The sequence below is a fragment of the Rutidosis leptorrhynchoides genome, chromosome 1, assembly GCF_046630445.1.
Source record: "Rutidosis leptorrhynchoides isolate AG116_Rl617_1_P2 chromosome 1, CSIRO_AGI_Rlap_v1, whole genome shotgun sequence".
Lineage (NCBI taxonomy): Eukaryota > Viridiplantae > Streptophyta > Magnoliopsida > Asterales > Asteraceae > Rutidosis > Rutidosis leptorrhynchoides.
This window is the reverse complement of record NC_092333.1, coordinates 58449899-58470240: the sequence shown is the minus strand read 5'-3', so window position 1 is coordinate 58470240 and position 20342 is coordinate 58449899.

Here is a 20342-nt window from a genome sequence, read left to right as displayed (position 1 = left end):
CAAAACCACAAAAATATTTTGCAAACACCGGTGAAGGGTTATTCCGGAAAACTTATCTAGGGTAAAAGCTAGATTGAATTGTCAAAAGATCAAATATTTTCATAAAGATCCAATTTCCTTAAGGATCTACATTTTCATAGTCATGTGGGACTGTAAACCGCATTTCAAATGTGCACTTTGCTTTGGAAACCGAAAGTAAATCGGCTATTTGATTGCAAGTGTCGTTGACCTAAACCCGAGGCAACTGTGGATGACACACCCACCTTTAACCATGGTTCTATCGTTACTATCATTGTTTATACCGCCGTATAGAAATCACTGATGTACAAAGTGTGAAGAATAAAGAAGTGATTCTAGTATTTCAAGACGATATTGCTTGAGGACAAGCAACGCTCAAGTGTGGGAATATTTGATAATGCTAAAAACGAACATATATTTCATAGCATTATTCCTCAAGAAAGACAAGCTTTTAGTTGCAATTGTTCTATTTACAAGTGATATTCGTTTAAATAATAAAAGGTGAAGACAAAAGACAGATTCGACGAATTGAAGACGCAAACGACCAAAAAGCTCAAAAGTACAAAATACAATCAAAGAAGTTCCAATTATTGATAAGAAACGTCTCGAAATTACAAGAGTACAAGATTCAAAACGCAAAGTACAAGATATTAAATTATACGCAAGGACGTTCGAAAATCCGGAACCGGGACCAGAGTCAACTATCAACGCTCGACGCAACGAACTAAAAATTACAAGTCAACTATGCACATAAATATAATATAATATTTAAATAATTCTTATAATTATTTAATATATTATATTATTTATAAAACCGTCGGCAGAAGAAAACAACCAAAAATGAGCCTCCCCAGCTGGCCATGCGATCGCATGGCCTGGAAGGCATAAATCCATGCGATCGCATGAGCCCCAGTTCCAGCCCACATGCCTATAAAAATCGAGCTTTGGTGCACCACAAATCCATCCATCTTTCTCTTTTCTCATACGTAAAACATATATATATATTTATAATTTATATTTTAATTTTAATTATAATTCTAATAATAAGGGTATGTTAGCGAATGTTGTAAGGGTGTAAGTCGAAATTCTGTCCGTGTAACGCTACGCTATTTTTAATCATTGTAAGTTATGTTCAACCTTTTTACATTAATGTCTCGTAGCTAAGTTATTATTATGCTTATTTAAAACGAAGTAATCATGATGTTGGACTAATTACTAAAATTGGGCAATTGGGCTTTGTACCATAATTGGGGTTTGGACAAAAGAACGACACTTGTGGAAATTAGACTATGGGCTATTAATGGGCTTTATATTTGTTTAACTAAATGATAGTTTGTTAATGTTAATATAAAGATTTACAATTGGGCGTCCCTATAAATTACCATATACACTCAATTGGACACGATGGGCGGGGTATTTATATGTACGAATAATCGTTCATTTAACCGGACACGGGAATGGATTAATAGCCACTAGAATAATTAAAACATGGGTGAAATTATGTACAAGGACACTTGGTATAATTGATAACAAAATATTAAAACCTTGGGTTACACTCAGTCGACATCCTGGTGTAATTATTAAATAAAGTATTAAAATCTTGTTACAGTTTAAGTCCCCAATTAGTTGGAATATTTAACTTCGGGTATAAGAATAATTTGATGAGGACACTCGCACTTTATATTTATGACTGATGGACTGTTATGGACAAAAACCAAACGGACATATTAAATATTCAGGACAAAGGACAATTAACCCATGGGCATAAAACTAAAATTAACACGTCAAACATCATGATTACGAAAGTTTAAATAAGCATAATTCTTTTATTTCATATTTAATTTCTTTTATTTTATATTTAATTGCACTTCTAATTATCGCGTTTTTATTGTTATTTTATTTAATTGCACTTTTAATTATCGTACTCTTTAATTATCGCAAGTTTATTTTATCGCACTTTTATTATTCGCAATTTCATTATCGATATTTACTTTACGCTTTAATTTAAGTCTTGTATTTATTTTTAATATTTTACATTTGGTTTTAACTGCGACTAAAGTTTTAAAATCGACAAACCGGTCATTAAACGGTAAAAACCCCCCTTTATAATAATAATATTACTTATATATATATATATATTTGTATTTTTATAAAAGTAAACTAATATAGCGTTAAGCTTTGTTTAAAGATTTCCCTGTGGAACGAACCGGACTTACTAAAAACTACACTACTGTACGATTAGGTACACTGCCTATAACTGTTGTAGCAAGGTTTAAGTATATCCATTCTCTAAATAAATAAATGTCTTGTGTAAAATTGTATCGTATTTAATAGTATTTTCTGTTAAAATTAATAACTATTTTATATACCACTCCGCTACCACATCAATAATATTTATCGATTTATTTCTGTACATCTAACTGTGGACAACTAGTTGTAGGTTACTAACGAGGACAGCTGACTTAATAAACTTAAAACATCAAAATATATTAAAAGTGTTGTAAATATATTTTGAACATACTTTGATATATATGTATATATTGTTATAGGTTCGTGAATCAACCAGTGGCCAAGTCTTACTTCCCGACGAAGTAAAAATCTGTGAAAGTGAGTTATAGTCCCACTTTTAAAATCTAATATTTTTGGGATGAGAATACATGCAGGTTTTATAAATGATTTACAAAATAGACACAAGTACGTGAAACTACATTCTATGGTTGAATTATCGAAATCGAATATGCCCCTTTTTATTAAGTCTGGTAATCTAAAAATTAGGGAACAGACACCCTAATTGACGCGAATCCTAAAGATAGATCTATTGGGCCTAACAAACCCCATCCAAAGTACCGGATGCTTTAGTACTTCGAAATTTATATCATATCCGAAGGGTGTCCCGGAATGATGGGGATATTCTTATATATGTATCTTGTTAATGTCGGTTACCAGGTGTTCACCATATGAATGATTTTTATCTCTATGTATGGGATGTGTATTGAAATATGAAATCTTGTGGTCTATTGTTACGATTTGATATATATAGGTTAAACATATAACTCACCAACATTTTTTTTGACGTTTAAAGCATGTTTATTCTCAGGTGAATACTAAGAGCTTCCGCTGTTGCATACTAAAATAAGGACAAGATTTGGAGTCCATGTTTGTATGATATTATGTAAAAACTGCATTCAAGAAACTGATTTCGATGTAACATATTTGTATTGTAAACCATTATGTAATGGTCGTGTGTAAACAGGATATTTTAGATTATCCTTATTTGATAATCTACGTAAAGCTTTTTAAACCTTTATTTATGAAATAAAGGTTATGGTTTGTTTTAAAAATGAATGCAATCTTTGAAAAACGTCTCATATAGAGGTCAAAACCTCGCAACGAAATCAATTAATATGGAACGTTTTTAATCAATAAGAACGGGACATTTCAGTTGGTATCCGAGCGTTGGTCTTAGAGAACCAGAAAATTTGCATTAGTGTGTCTTATCGAGTTTGTTAGGATGCATTAGTAAGTCTGAACTTCGACCGTGTTTTCTTTAAAAATGATTGCTTAACATTTTTGTTGGAAACTATATATTATTAACATGTATATATTATGTGATATATTAATCTCTTAACATGTTTGATATTGTGTGATAGATGTCTACCTCTAGAATAAGTCCCATTGACTCACCTAATAATAATGAAGAGTCAAATGTAAACTGGAATGATTCGTGGACTGATTCACAAGTTCCCGAAGAGGAACCGGAAGAAGAGTTGGAACCGGAAGAAGAATCAGAACCGGAAGAGGAGGAACCAAAGGAGAAAAATAGAACCGGTGGGGGAAATAATAAAACGGTTAAGTAAAAGAAAATCCTCAACCAACCGACCAAGGTTAATTATGGTCAATGGTGTTTCCGCCAAGGAAGCAAAATATTGGGAGGATTACCAATTCTCCGATGAATCGGATTCCGACGAGAATTCCGATGATGTTATAGAAATTACCCCAACTGAATTTAAAAAGGCAAAAGAAATAATAAGGGAAAGGGCATAAAAATAAAGAAATCTAATTCCAACCCCGATGAACTTTATATGTATCGTCAACCCCCGAAGCCCTTAAGTTGTAACAATGACCCGGGAACCTCTAAACCACCAGGTTTTTCTAAACCAATGTGGAAAACGACGGCTCGTATTAGGGGAACATCATATATCCCTAGAAACTTGGCAAAACGAACCAAAACCGAAGAAGAAGAAACGAGCGAGTCGGAATAAGATAGTTGTATTCGTGTGGTGTAATATATGTAATATAGTGTGCTTATGCTTTATGATATATGTAAAAATTGCTTGTATTAATAAGTAATTTTTTTATGAATCTAACTCTTGTCTATTTTACAGTTTAAAAACACAAAATGGATAGACAACCCAATATTTTAAGAGACCTACCCGGAGACATGATTGATGAAATCTTGTCTAGAGTCGGTCAGAATTCCTCGGCACAACTATTTAAGGCGAAATCAGTTTGTAAGACATTCGAAGAATGTTCCAAGAATGTCTTGGTTTATAAGAGACTTTCGTTTGAAAGATGGGGGATATCACATTGGGAAACCCATAAGTTACGATGTGTTTACTTTGACGCATATATTGCGGGGAACCCAAATGCTATTTTACGCAACGGGTTAAGAAATTATTTTGACTCAATGTATCCGAATATAGGACTTCATGATTTAGAAAAAGCGGCTAACATGCAACATAAAGAAGCATGCTATGCTTACGGGTTAGTAATGTTCGCTTCTCACCAAAGTGAGAACAAGAACATCGGGCTACAACTATTAAACAAAACGTTCCCACAAGTAACGGAGTAATTGGGGTAAGAAATGAGGTTTTTAGATTGTTACGGGACTGTTGGACATTACGTAACCCTCGTTCCTTTGACGACGTTACAACACGATGTCTTATCAACGGCCATAACGGTTATGTTCCACAAGACCAAGGATGGGAAGTAGTCCTAGTAAAACCAGAATGCATGACTTGTTTCTGGACGTACGAATTACGTGTCTTTATTGCCTTTGCTGAACGACTTGTGTACTAGCTAGAATTATCTTCACAACTATCTTGTATCAAAGTTATTGTGTGCTATATTTCATGCTTTATGTAAAATAAGCGGTATTGTAAGTTTGTAAAATATTGTATAAAAGTTTGAACGCTAAATATTATTATAATCAGTTTTTCATATAGAATTGTAGTAGTTGAATTGTATATTAGCTACTAAGTATGAACTTAACGGGTAGGTACTACCCGAATTTAAACTTATAAAACGCTAATATGAAGAAAAAGCTTTTATAAATGAGTTCATATTATGCTACGAAATACTATTAACTACTCTTAATATTCTGTATGATTAACTTGTTCCATTTGACTATTTTGAAGGAAATGGCACCGACTACTCGACACACCGTGAATATGAATGAAGAGGAATTCCGTACTTTTCTAGCTTCAAATATAGCCGCAGTACAGGCTGCGCTACATACCAACAATAACCTTGGATCTAGCAGTACGGGAAATCGTGTAGGATGCACCTACAAAGAATTCACTGCCTGCAAACCTTTGGAATTTGATGGAACCGAAGGACCGATCGGATTGAAACGGTGGACCGAGAAGGTCGAATTGGTGTTTGCCATAAGTAAGTGTACTGAAGAGGACAAAGTGAAGTACGCTATGCATACCTTCACAGGTTCTGCATTAACATGGTGGAATACCCATCTAGAGCAAGTGGGACAAGATGATGCGTACGCACTACCGTGGTCAGCATTCAAGCACTTGATGAACGAGAAGTACCGTCATAGAACCGAGGTCAATAAGCTCAAGACAGAACTTAGAGGGTTACGAACCCAAGGATTTGATATTACCACGTACGAAAGACAATTCACAGAATTGTGCCTATTGTGTCCGGGAGCGTTCGAAGATGAGGAAGAGAAGATCGACGCGTTTGTGAAAGGATTACCGGAAAGAATCCAAGAAGATATAAGTTCACACGAGCCCGCCTCCATACAACAGGCATGTAGAATAGCTCACAAACTAGTGAACCAGATTGAGGAAAGAATTAAAGAACAGATGGCTGAAGAGGCCAATGTGAAGCAAGTCAAAAGAAAGTGGGAGGAAAACGGTGATAAGAATCACCAATACAACAACAACAACAACAGCAATTACAATAATAATCGCAACAATTATCCCAACAATCGCAACATCAATCGCAACTACAACAAACGGCCCAACAACAACAATAACAACAACAACAACAACAGCAACTACAACAATCATCCCAATAACAATAACAACCGCAACAACAACAACAATCAGAAGCAGCTATGCCAAAGGTGTGAAAAGTATCACTCGGGGTTCTGCACCAAATTTTGCAATAAGTGTAAAAGAAATGGTCATAGCGCGGCGAAGTGTGAGGTCTACGGACCAGGGGTTAACAGAACGAAAGGAACAAATGGTGTCGGAACGAGTAATGGCGGAGCAAGTAGTGTCGGAGCAAGTTATGCCAATGTAGTTTGTTATAAATGTGGAAAACCGGGCCACATTATTAGAAATTTCCCGAACCAGGAGAACACGAATGGACAAGGCCGCGGAAGAGTTTTCAATATTAATGCGGCAGAGGTAGAGGAAGACCCGGAGCTTGTTACGGGTACGTTTCTTATTGACAATAAATCTGCTTACGTTTTATTTGATTCGGGTGCGGATAGAAGCTATATGAGTAGAGATTTTTGTGTTAAATTAAGTTGTCCATTAACGCCGTTGGATAGTAAATTTTTACTCGAATTAGCAAACGGTAAATTAATTTCAGCAGATAATATATGCCAGAATCGAGAAATTAAATTGGGTAGCGAAATATTTAAGATTGATTTGATACCAGTAGAGTTAGGGAGTTTTGATGTAATAGTTGGCATGGACTGGCTGAAGAAGGTGAAAGCAGAGATCGTATGTTATAAAAATGCAATTCGCATTGTACGAGAAGAAGGAGAACCCTTAATGGTGTACGGAGAAAAGGGCAACATGAAGCTACATCTTATTAGTAATTTGAAGGCACAAAAACTAATAAGAAAAGGTTGCTATGCTGTTCTAGCACACGTCGAGAAAGTACAAACTGAAGAAAAGAGCATCAATGATGTTCCCGTTGCAAAAGAATTTTCCGATGTATTTCCGAAAGAATTACCTGGACTACCTCCACATCGATCTGTTGAATTTCAAATAGATCTTATACCAGAAGCTGCACCAATAGCTCGTGCTCCTTATAGACTCGCACCCAGCGAGATGAAAGAACTGCAAAGCCAACTGCAAGAACTATTAGAACGTGGTTTCATTCGACCAAGCACATCACCATGGGGAGCTCCTGTTTTGTTTGTCAAGAAGAAGGATGGTACATTTAGGTTGTGTATTGACTACAGAGAGTTGAACAAACTTACCATCAAAAACCGTTATCCACTGCCGAGAATTGACGACTTATTTGATCAACTACAAGGCTCGTCGGTTTATTCGAAGACCGATTTACGTTCTGGATATCATCAAATGCGAGTAAAGGAGGATGATATTCCAAAAACTGCTTTTAGGATGCGTTATGGTCATTACGAGTTTATGGTTATGCCGTTTGGATTGACTAACGCACCAGCTGTGTTCATGGACCTTATGAACCGAGTGTGTGGGCCATATCTTGACAAGTTTGTCATTGTTTTCATCGATGATATACTTATTTACTCAAAGAATGATCAAGAGCATGAAGAACATTTGAGAAAAGTGCTAGAAGTATTGAGGAAAGAAAAACTGTACGCTAAGTTTTCAAAGTGTGCATTTTGGTTGGAAGAAGTTCAATTCCTCGGTCACATAGTGAACAAAGAAGGTATCCAGGTGGACCCGGCAAAGATCGAAACCGTTGAAAAGTGGGAAACCCCAAAAACTCCGAAGCATATACGTCAATTTTTAGGATTGGCTGGTTACTACAGAAGATTCATCCAAGATTTTTCCAAAATAGCAAAATCCTTGACTGCATTAACGCATAAAGGGAAGAAATTTGAATGGAAAGATGAACAAGAAAAGGCGTTTCAATTATTGAAGAAAAAGCTAACTACGGCACCTATATTGTCATTGCCTGAAGGGAATGATGATTTTGTGATTTATTGTGACGCATCAAAGCAAGGTCTCGGTTGTGTATTAATGCAACGGACGAAGGTGATTGCTTATGCGTCTAGACAATTGAAGATTCACGAGCAAAATTATACGACGCATGATTTGGAATTAGGCGCGGTTGTTTTTGCATTAAAGACTTGGAGGCACTACTTATATGGGGTCAAAAGTATTATATATACCGACCACAAAAGTCTTCAACACATATTTAATCAGAAACAACTGAACATGAAGCAGCGTAGGTGGATTGAATAGTTGAGTGATTATGACTTTGAGATTCGTTACCACCTGGGGAAGGCAAATGTGGTAGCCGACGCCTTGAGCAGGAAGGTCAGAGAACCCATTCGAGTAAAATCTATGAATATAATGATTCACAATAACCTTACTACTCAAATAAAGGAGGCGCAACAAGGAGTTTTAAAAGAGGGAAATTTAAAGGATGAAATACCCAAAGGATCGGAGAAGCATCTTAATATTCGGGAAGACGGAACCCGGTATAGGGCTGAAAGAATTTGGGTACCAAAATTTGGAGATATGAGAGAAATGGTACTTAGAGAAGCTCATAAAACCAGATACTCAATACATCCTGGAACGGGAAAGATGTACAAGGATCTTAAGAAACATTTTTGGTGGCCAGGTATGAAAGCCGATATTGCTAAATATGTAGGAGAATGTTTGACGTGTTCTAAGGTCAAAGCTGAACATCAGAAACCATCAGGTCTACTACAACAACCTGAAATCCCGGAATGGAAATGGGAAAACATTACCATGGATTTCATTACTAAATTGCCAAGGACTGCAAGTGATTATGATACTATTTGGGTAATAGTTGATCGTCTCACCAAGTCAGCACACTTCCTGCCAATAAGAGAAGATGACAAGATGGAGAAGTTAGCACGACTGTATTTGAAGGAAGTCGTCTCCAGACATGGAATACCAATCTCTATTATCTCTGATAGGGATGGCAGATTTATTTCAAGATTCTGGCAGACATTACAGCAAGCATTGGGAACTCGTCTAGACATGAGTACTACCTATCATCCACAAACTGATGGGCAGAGCGAAAGGACAATACAAATGCTTGAAGACATGCTACGAGCTTGTGTTATTGATTTCAGAAACAGTTGGGATCGACATCTACCGTTAGCAGAGTTTTCCTACAATAACAGCTACCATTCAAGCATTGAGATGGTGCCGTTTGAAGCATTGAGATGGCGCCGTTTGTAAGGTGATCATCCAACCTCAAGAAATCTTTATTTATTACAGTAGGTTATCATTCTAATACAAGATAATAATCATATTCAAACTTTGGTTCAATTTCTATAACTATAACAATCTTATTTCAAGTGATGATCTTACTTGAACTTGTTTTCGTGTCATGATTCTGCTTCAAGAACTTCGAGCCATCCAAGGATCCTTTGAAGCTAGATCCATTTTTCTCATTTCCAGTAGTTTTATCCAAGGAACTTGAGGTAGTAATGATGTTCATAACATTATTCGATTCATACATAAAAAGCTGTCTTATTCAACGTTATAAACTTGTAATCACTAGAACATAGTTTAGTTAATTCTAAACTTGTTCGCAAATAAAGTTAATCCTTCTAAATTGAATTTTAAAATCAACTAAACACATGTTCTATATCTATATGATATGCTAACTTAATGATTTAAAACCTGGAAACACGAAAAACACCGTAAAATCGGATTTACGCCGTCGTAGTAACACCGCGGGCTGTTTTGGGTTAGTTAATTAAAAACTATGATAAACTTTGATTTAAAATTTGTTATTCTGGGAAAATGATTTTTATTATGAACATGAAACTATATCCAAAAATTATGGTTAAACTCAAAGTGGAAGTATGTTTTCTAAAATGGTCATGTAGACGTCGTTCTTTCGACTGAAACGACTACCTTTACAAAAACGACTTGTAACTTATTTTTCCGACTATAAACCTATAATTTTTCTGTTTAGATTCATAAAATAGAGTTCAATATGAAACCATAGCAATTTGATTCACTCAAAACGGATTTAAAATGAAGAAGTTATGGGTAAAACAAGATTGGATAATTTTTCTCATTTTAGCTACGTGAAAATTGGTAACAAATCTATTCCAACCATAACTTAATCAACTTGTATTGTATATTATGTAATCTTGAGATACCATAGACACATATACAATGTTTCGACCTATCATGTCGACACATCTATATATATTTCGGAACAACCATAGACACTCTATATGTGAATGTTGGAGTTAACTATACAGGGTTGATTCCAAAATATTTATAGTTTGAGTTGTGATCAATACTGAGATACGTATACACTGGGTCGTGGATTGATTTAAGATAATATTTATCGATTTATTTCTGTACATCTAACTGTGGACAACTAGTTGTAGGTTACTAACGAGGACAGCTGACTTAGTAAACTTAAAACATCAAAATATATTAAAAGTGTTGTAAATATATTTTGAACATACTTTGATATATATGTATATATTGTTATAGGTTCGTGAATCAACCAGTGGCTAAGTCTTACTTCCCGACGAAGTAAAAATCTGTGAAAGTGAGTTATAGTCCCACTTTTAAAATCTAATATTTTTGGGATGAGAATACATGCAGGTTTTATAAATGATTTACAAAATAGACACAAGTACGTGAAACTACATTCTATGGTTGAATTATCGAAATCGAATATGCCCCTTTTTATTAAGTCTGGTAATCTAAGAATTAGGGAACAGACACCCTAATTGACGCGAATCCTAAAGATAGATCTATTGGGCCTAACAAACCCCATCCAAAGTACCGGATGCTTTAGTACTTCGAAATTTATATCATATCCGAAGGGTGTCCCGGAATGATGGGGATATTCTTATATATGCATCTTGTTAATGTCGGTTACCAGGTGTTCACCATATGAATGATTTTTATCTCTATGTATGGGATGTGTATTGAAATATGAAATCTTGTGGTCTATTGTTACGATTTGATATATATAGGTTAAACCTATAACTCACCAACATTTTTTTTGACGTTTAAAGCATGTTTATTCTCAGGTGAATACTAAGAGCTTCCGCTGTTGCATACTAAAATAAGGACAAGATTTGGAGTCCATGTTTGTATGATATTGTGTAAAAACTGCATTCAAGAAACTGATTTCGATGTAACATATTTGTATTGTAAACCATTATGTAATGGTCGTGTGTAAACAGGATATTTTAGAGTATCATTATTTGATAATCTACGTAAAGCTTTTTAAACCTTTATTTATGAAATAAAGGTTATGGTTTGTTTTAAAAATGAATGCAGTCTTTGAAAAACGTCTCATATAGAGGTCAAAACCTCGCAACGAAATCAATTAATATGGAACGTTTTTAATCAATAAGAACGGGACATTTCAACTCGCACTTAAACCGTCTCCACGGTCAAACGAAGACGAGTTAGGTTCTGAAAATTGGTCAGCGGTTAGAGGACTCATATACAGAGCCATAGCCACTGACTACACATCTTTTCGTTTTGTATAGAGGTCGTAGCAGCTGATCGAATTCAGCTTATTGTTTCTATCTCTATTCTTGTCAAACTTACTTAGCTTTTATGATGATGAATGATGATGATGATGACACTTAAACTTAATTTATTCACTTTTAACCTATTGGGACAACATACTGACCTAGTGACCTTTGACTTAGGTTGACGACCTTTCGGACCGACTTACTACATGCATACGTTTCATATCGACTTTTACTGCTTTTATCACTGTGAGTTATCGCATCCCTTTACTACTTTTTACTATTTTTTGGACTGAGAATACATGCGCTTTTCATGTTTTACTTACTTTACACGAGTACTTAAACTTTACATATGTGTGGGTTATATAACGGCATAAACTTTCCCCTTAGCACAGTAACGTTTAATCATTGGTTTTTGAACCGGTGAACGCGAATATTAGATATGGATCCATAGGGTTTGACATCCCCACTCGGGCTAGTCGCGCTAGCATTTAACGGGTGTTTGATACTTCGAGGACATACGCACTCGCCAAGTGTACTTTTAGGGGGTATTATTATTAGGTTAAGTTAGTTACCGGGTGCCCACGGATAAGCATATACTTTTCATACTGTTTTGAATACGATAACTCGTGGTCTACATTACTTTACTGATTACAAACTATAGCTCACCAACATTCGTGTTTACTTTTAAGCGTGTATATCTCAGGTGCTTAGACGATGTTGCTTCCACTGTTAGACTTGCTATCTTGGTGTTTTAGACTTGCTGTTATGGACCTGCTGTGTTAGATTTCAGCTGCATTACTTAGAGACGTCTCAATCATGGAACTTTTATCTTGCATTCGTAACTTATGTTATTTTCAAATAATGACTTTGTACAACCTTTGTGTCACGTTATCTTTTGTAAACGCTATCTTTTTATGAATGCAAAACTAGTTTTCAAACAGCATGTGGTATTTGACCGTGTAAAGATCCTGATGTTGACGAATCGTACACGATGGTTTTGTACGGGGAGTCACAATTCTAGTTTCAACCGTAAATCAAATAAGTTTAATTTAATAATAACTCATTAAATATATGTTACATCTGAAGAAAATATACACATATATATTTTCATAAAGACTGTAATAAAATTCTTTTGTACAAAGTATTAATTGTGAAAAAAAAATTAACGGGTAGGTAATACCCGAGAGATATATAAATTCACAATTAATATGTTACATTCTTCGAATCTGATCCCGCAATCATCAACAATACTCACTACTTTCACAACAATATACATTCTTTCATAGAAATCAAAACAACTATACTCATTCAAATTCAATTACATATTCTGACTTTGAAATCGCAGAATTCAATTCGAGATATAACCGGTATCATCACTCTTAGATTCCTACATCTTTCAAAGCTATACTTTGACTTCAAAACTGTGCTAGAACATCATATGTATATTAACGATTACGATCTATGTTCAAACCCTCCGAAATTTCTGAAGACACTTCAAATAATGAACAATCGAGATGATGATCCCACCACATGTTACCCACAGTTATGTACCTGAAAAACTCTTGAAACTAAAGTCATATTTTAACACATATCTGTGTCAGACCCGTTGGCATTTATTAGCTAAAATAACTTTTCAATCCCTTCTAAAGATAGACAGTTTTGTCACAGCTCCAGTAAACCAACTCCAATTGTTCATTCGAATAAGCCTTATTATAACGATTACCCCTTCATCATTGTTACCGGGGAACCTTTCATATCTCGCCACATTAGCAGTAAACTTATCAACAACTTCATTGATCTTTAAGCATCTTCGAAAAATCACTATACTTATTCATTGAAACCTTATCATGTACTCATTTGCATCTTGTAATGGTAGTTGCCATACCAAAAGCTTGAATCATTATTCTCAATTTTTCGCAGCAATTTTACGCCAACAGTTATATATATACATATAAACGTTTACCTCCAAGACTTACAGACTTCGAATGTGAAGTTTCTGAAAAACACCCTAAACTGCGAACTGGCTCTCGAAATTTTGAAAAATGCTGATGAAGCAGCAAAAACTGTAAACGGCCTTAACAGTAAAAAGTTTGATGATAAAGAATAGTGTGTTGGCAAAGCTCAGAAAAAGAGAAGGTTTGGAACTGGAAAATGGATTGAACAAACCATGAAGGAGGCTGTGGACAAATCACAAAGACGAAATCTACCTTCAAAGAATCCAAATGATTTAGTATCTACTGAAGTCATTAACGAATACCTTGCTTCTGACTCTAAACCCTTGCGGACAATATTCTTCATCATCCTCTGATCTTAAATTGACTAAGATATCATCATATCTTTCATTATAAATATCTTTAGATATTTCTGAAGATATTTTCATAACTTTTCTTAGCTGAAATCAATTATCTCTTCGATATCTGTGTTACCTCGTAAAAGAAACTAATTTTAGTTTCTAAGTTCTGAAACCTTTGAGTTTAAAATATGAATGTTTTTGAAGTAGTGTTGGGAACTGAAGCATGAGTTAGTATAATATAATGACACTTGATCAACGTGATTATATTACAGTAAGTCATGTTGAGTTTCTAAATGGAACGTGATGATTCACAGATCATAACATCATCATGTGCCATGTTACACGACTCTTGTATTCTACTTAACCTCTAAACATATCAAGAAAATATTTTTCTTGATAATTCGGTCTAGTCCGAGGTATTCTGGTAATTTGACAAATCAAGATCGTGCCATTACAATTTTCTTCTTAGAACATTAATTATGTTCATTCCAAAATTCATATCTACAAATTATGGACCATTACATGCGGTGCTTAATGGCAAGAAGAGAAAACAAAAGAATAAAGCTCTGAATAGAAATTGGAGTATAAATCGCAGCAAATAGAAGAGAGCATTAACTGTGAATGACAATGATTATTGAAGACAAAAGCAGGGACTTTGAAATATAATGGGAGATATAAAACCCAACAACAACCCAGAAATTACAAACCATATATCAATGCATATAGCAATATAAAGACACGGGAGAACTAAAAACACTATAAAACTAAGAGTATAGTAGAAGTAAATATATTCTTCCTGCGGTAGATGAAAAAGAAGAATGACAGATATAAAAGTTAGGAATATATCAAGAAGCAGAACTGGATGGAGCATATTGACGAATGGTTCAAAGTATGAATTAAAGGAGAAAGAATAGAAGATGTGAATTGTAAGGAAACGAAGGGGTGGATTTATAGTAAAATATCCGACAGAGCAATCAAAACAGATGATCGCATTTAAAGCGGATCCTAATTTCCTTGACTACCGATGAATCAAATCTTATTACGAAGATTTTCTCTAAATCCCTTGAACTCCGGAAATCAATCCTATCTAGGTCAAAAGATATGACGAATCTACATTTATTCATTTCACTCTTCTGTGATAACTTCACTCGTACTCTTCACAAAAATCGAATTATTTTATCTATATTACTCAATGATGGTAAAACTTTAATTTTCAGCCCATATGTGTCACAAAGACATACTTATTGTCAGCCATGACCATTCCAATCAAATTTCGGGAAGAAATTTCTTTAACGGGTAGGTACTGTGACAACTCGGAAATTTTCGACCAAATTTAAACTCTGATAACTCCGACAAGATAAGCAAATTGATGTGTTGCATTAAAATATTTTTTCAATAAATTTAATTAACCATTGGACTTTAACCTACGATTCACGAACAACCTATAATTTAAAACTCGAACCCGTCATGATTTATATATGATTTTACTTTCTTAAATGAAGACGTTTTATGATATGATAATTTTTATTATTATAACCTCTTAATAAAATGATTTTGAATATAATTAGTTCTAGAAAACTAAATTTTATAATATTTATATATGAAATGATAAAAAAAAAATTACTATTAAACGATGCTATTTCAAATTAAAAATTTTACGTATTAAGTCGTTTTATTTTTATGATGTAATTTTTTTAATTTTTTTTAAGAAACGAAGTTAAATTAAAAATGTACAATTTGTAAAGCACAACGTACAACAACGTGTAGCTTAAATAGTTGAATTTAAATTAATTCATTTACTATTCATTGAATAGTAAATGAAACGAAATTAATTAATTTACTATTCACATGAAAGATGATAGAAATTATTAATTATAAGTTACATAAAATACCCCTGAAGTATTTAATAAATACAATTTTTTTTAACAATTCAATTTGATTCTAAATTTATTATTATATTATTATATTTTATTTTAATATTATTATATTATTATATTTATTACATTATTATATTTAAATTAATATTATATTATATATCTTTGTTCAGTCAAAAATTAGGAAAACACATATTACGCGTACAAACTTTATAAACAAACCTTTTTACAACTAATTTTATAAAGCTTAAGACCAAAACAGATATATATGTATATTCAAATATAAAAATCGGAATTTTTATCCATATTTTTACCCGTCAATTATTAGCAACAGAGTACGAAATACCGGTCCGTGAAAACTGTCGGCATAAACTAACAAAAATGGGGCGGCTAAGATTACACACGTTTGATTCCTTTTATTATTATATTATTATTTTATTATTATATTATTACTTTATTATATTATTATATTATTATAATATTATATTTATTATCAATATATATGTTCGATCATCTGTGAAGATATTCATAAAAAAAACTTCACATACTACTCCGTATCATATTCATTATTATTATTATTATTATTATTATTATTATTATTATTATTATTATTATTATTATTATTATTATTATTAAGATTATTAGTACTATTAATCGTATATAACTATTTATATTAGTTATGTATACATAAAATACTACGACGGGGTTATGTTCGGGTGATTTCAAAACGAGTTTTCAAATGGGTTAAAGCTAAGGAATTTATGGGTTATATCTAAGGAGGTTATGGGTATTGTTCTGGGGTTTTGTTCGTGAATCAAAGGTCAACCTTGCATTTATCATTTCCGTTGCGTCTGCACATTTTTTCTACAATATTGAACCACAATATTGATACGTGAGTTTTATTTGCTCCCTTTTTAAATGCTGTTGTATTATATATTTTTGGGCTGAGAATACATGCGTTATTTTTATAACTGTTTTACGAAATGGACACAAGTACTAAAAACATATTCTACATTGAGTTGTACCACTTTGCATATTTTTCCCTAATAGCTTGGTAACTAATATTTACATGTTGTAAGAGCATGTAAACGCGAATCCTATTGATAGATCTATCGGGTTTGACAACCCCAACCGGGCTAGTCGCTCTAGTATCGTAAACGGTTGCATAGTACTTCGTTTTTACTACATTTGGTATAGTGTAGGGAGATTTCATAATAAAGGGAATATGCTACATTAATGTTAAGTATGGTTACCGAAGCGCTCAACAACTTATAGAATACTTTTATACACTTGCGAGTGTACGGATATTTATGAAAACTGAAATCTTGTGGTCTATTACTATTACGGAAATGATTGATTATGATAAACTAATGAACTCACCAACCTTTTGGTTGACACTTTTAAGCATGTTTATTCTCAGGTATGAAAGAAATCTTCCGCTGTGCATTTTCTCATTTTAAAGATATTACTGGGAGTCATTGATGGCATATTTCAAAAGACGTTGCATTCAAATCATTTGAGTTCAAAAAGATTGTTAATAGATGAATGTCAGATTAGTCAATTATATTTAAGAACATGATAATATTATTGGTATGCATATTTGTAAACTTTCGTTGAAATGAAAGTTAGTCTTTTTGAAAGAATGCAATGTTTGTAAAATGTATCATATAGAGGTCAGTATCTCGCAATGTAATCAACTATTATGAATCGTTTATAATCGGTATGAATGAGTCGTTATATATATATATATATATATATATATATATATATATATATATATATATATATATATATATATATATATATATATATATATATATATATATATATATATATATATTCTAAAGCTATTTAAGATTTATTGTAAAACCGACACCTCCACCTATTTTTATATGCATATATATATATATATATATATATATATATATATATATATATATATATATATATATATATATATATATATATATATATATATATATTTCAAATGTATTACAGTATTTTATAAGGATGTATATATATATATATATATTTCAAATATATATATATATATATATATATATATATATATATATATATATATATATATATATATTTCAAATGTATTACAGTATTTTATAAGGATGTAGTGGGATATAGAAATAGAAATAGCTTCAAATGAAAAGTTTAGCAATTTCGAAATGTATAATTTTTTTGATAGAAAAGAAGCACCGTCAATCCGTCATGTATGCATATTTATAAAATTGAGCAGGCCCACGATATCTAATAAAATGAGATTCGTCATAGACCTACTCACTTTGACTATCAAAAGGGGAAGACTTGTTGTCGCATACATCTATCCACAAAACATTTGATCAAAATATCATTTTTGTTGGTGTGTTCACATTACATGAGAAACAATACCTTCACAGAAAAGTTTATAAAAGATATTCCAAACATATTGACAATGTGTACCAATGAGAAACAAATAACAATGTAATTGGTCCAATTACTCATTCACATCATTATGTAAATATTTTTGAAATTTTGATTAGAGTCTCAAAACCTTACATTAGTTTACACGGAAGAAGATCCAAAACTAACCTCCAAATAAAAGGGAAAAGTATATGAAAATGCATTTAATTTTCACTAAATTTCTATTGTATGCATCCAACTTTGAAATCTCCTATTGTATGCATTTAACTTTATAAACTGTTCTATTGTATGCAATCCATGACTTATTAATCAGGTAACATGTTACTAAAGTTAATTTTTTGACGTAATTAGTCCCTCAACATAACGAAATCAACATATACATCAATTTATCTAACGAAATCATATATCTTTTCGAAGCAGAATTTATTCAACCATCTACACATACGAAATCATCCGAATGAATTTATTGTGGAAATAAATTGCAGCTTCAAATCTCACATACTTGCCCTAGATAACTTCACTCCTTCAAACAATAAAAGGTCACTGCCTCCTTGAAAATCAATACATGCCCAATATTCAATTCAATCACCAAACACACCTGAATTCCAACAACCGTAAAATTATCATCTCAACCTTCATCACCAAATCAATATATACCCATGACTTGTTCTCAAATCAAAAATCAAACTAAAACCCACTTCAAATTAAAATACATTTCGTTACCTCAAATCTGGAAGTTTGAAGATATACTCGACGACGAAGGAAGAAAATTTAGAAGGAATTGTCTATGAGTTGAAACCAAAAGCTTCAGATCTAATTTTGCTTCAGATCCATTTCAGCGGTTGAAACCGACCACCTGCAACAACTAATGTTCAGCCGGACCTGGGTATTACGGCGGTGGAATGCGGCGGCGGGTATTACGGTGGTGGTAGATCCAGATCTAGTTAAAGATGTGTTGCTACCTTTGATGATTTTCACACACACATCTAAACAATTCACTGCCATTATTTGTGAGAAAGATTTGAATTTGGGTTCTCAAAAATGAAACGTGAAACATCAGTGGCTTAAGAAATGTGAACCGCTTCTAGAATCTGAAGTTAAGGCTCTTTTCTTGAAAGTAATGGAAATACTTGAAGAAAGCAATGCTCAATTATATTTAATTTGATTTTATTGTGAATATTATTATTTTTGTGATAATTTGTTGATTTGTTGTTGACTGTTGATTTTTATTTTTAATTTTAGGATGCTGGTAAGAAATTTCGTGTGATGAATGATTCTAGAAATGATGAAATCTGGGAAATCTGGAATCTCTAATGGAAGAAAGATGAAGATTTAACAAACATGATGAAGGGATCAATAAAATTAAGATTTACAAACATGAGGGACTAATAATGTAAATATCTAATTGAATGTTACTATTATAACAGGTTAAATACATACAATAGAACAATTTAGAAAGTTAAATGCATACAATAGGAGATTTCAAAGTTAAATACATACGATAGAAATTTAGTAAAAGTTCAATGCATTTTCATATACTTTTCCTCCAAATAAAAATAAACTTTGTGGGACAACAATTTATTCCATGATGTACTCATGGCACTAAGGGAGAAGGCAAGAAGAGTCTATGTACTCTCTCGTACTACTAACTTGAAACTCACCATTATCTGACAAATTCCAAACCCATGTACCCATTGTATCCGAACGAGATACTCAGCTTTTTAGTATGGAGTTCTCGCGAAACGTTGAACTTTTTTTTATTTTTATTTTTTCTTGATGGTTGAAAGCTCTTTATGTGAGTCATTCTAACTTTTGAATACCTGACTCACTTCTTCACTTTCTACCTTTAGTTTTCAACCACTAAAAGACAAATATAAACTACTCTAGTCCTCGTGCTCATACTTTAATAAAAATAAAAATATAAAAATATAAATCATGACTCTTATTAAAGTCTTAAACTAGTGATAAGGTGACAAATGTAATACTCCGTACTACATTACTATAATGAGAAAACGACTGATTCTATGGGAACTTGGTAATATCCAGCTGTTCTCTACAA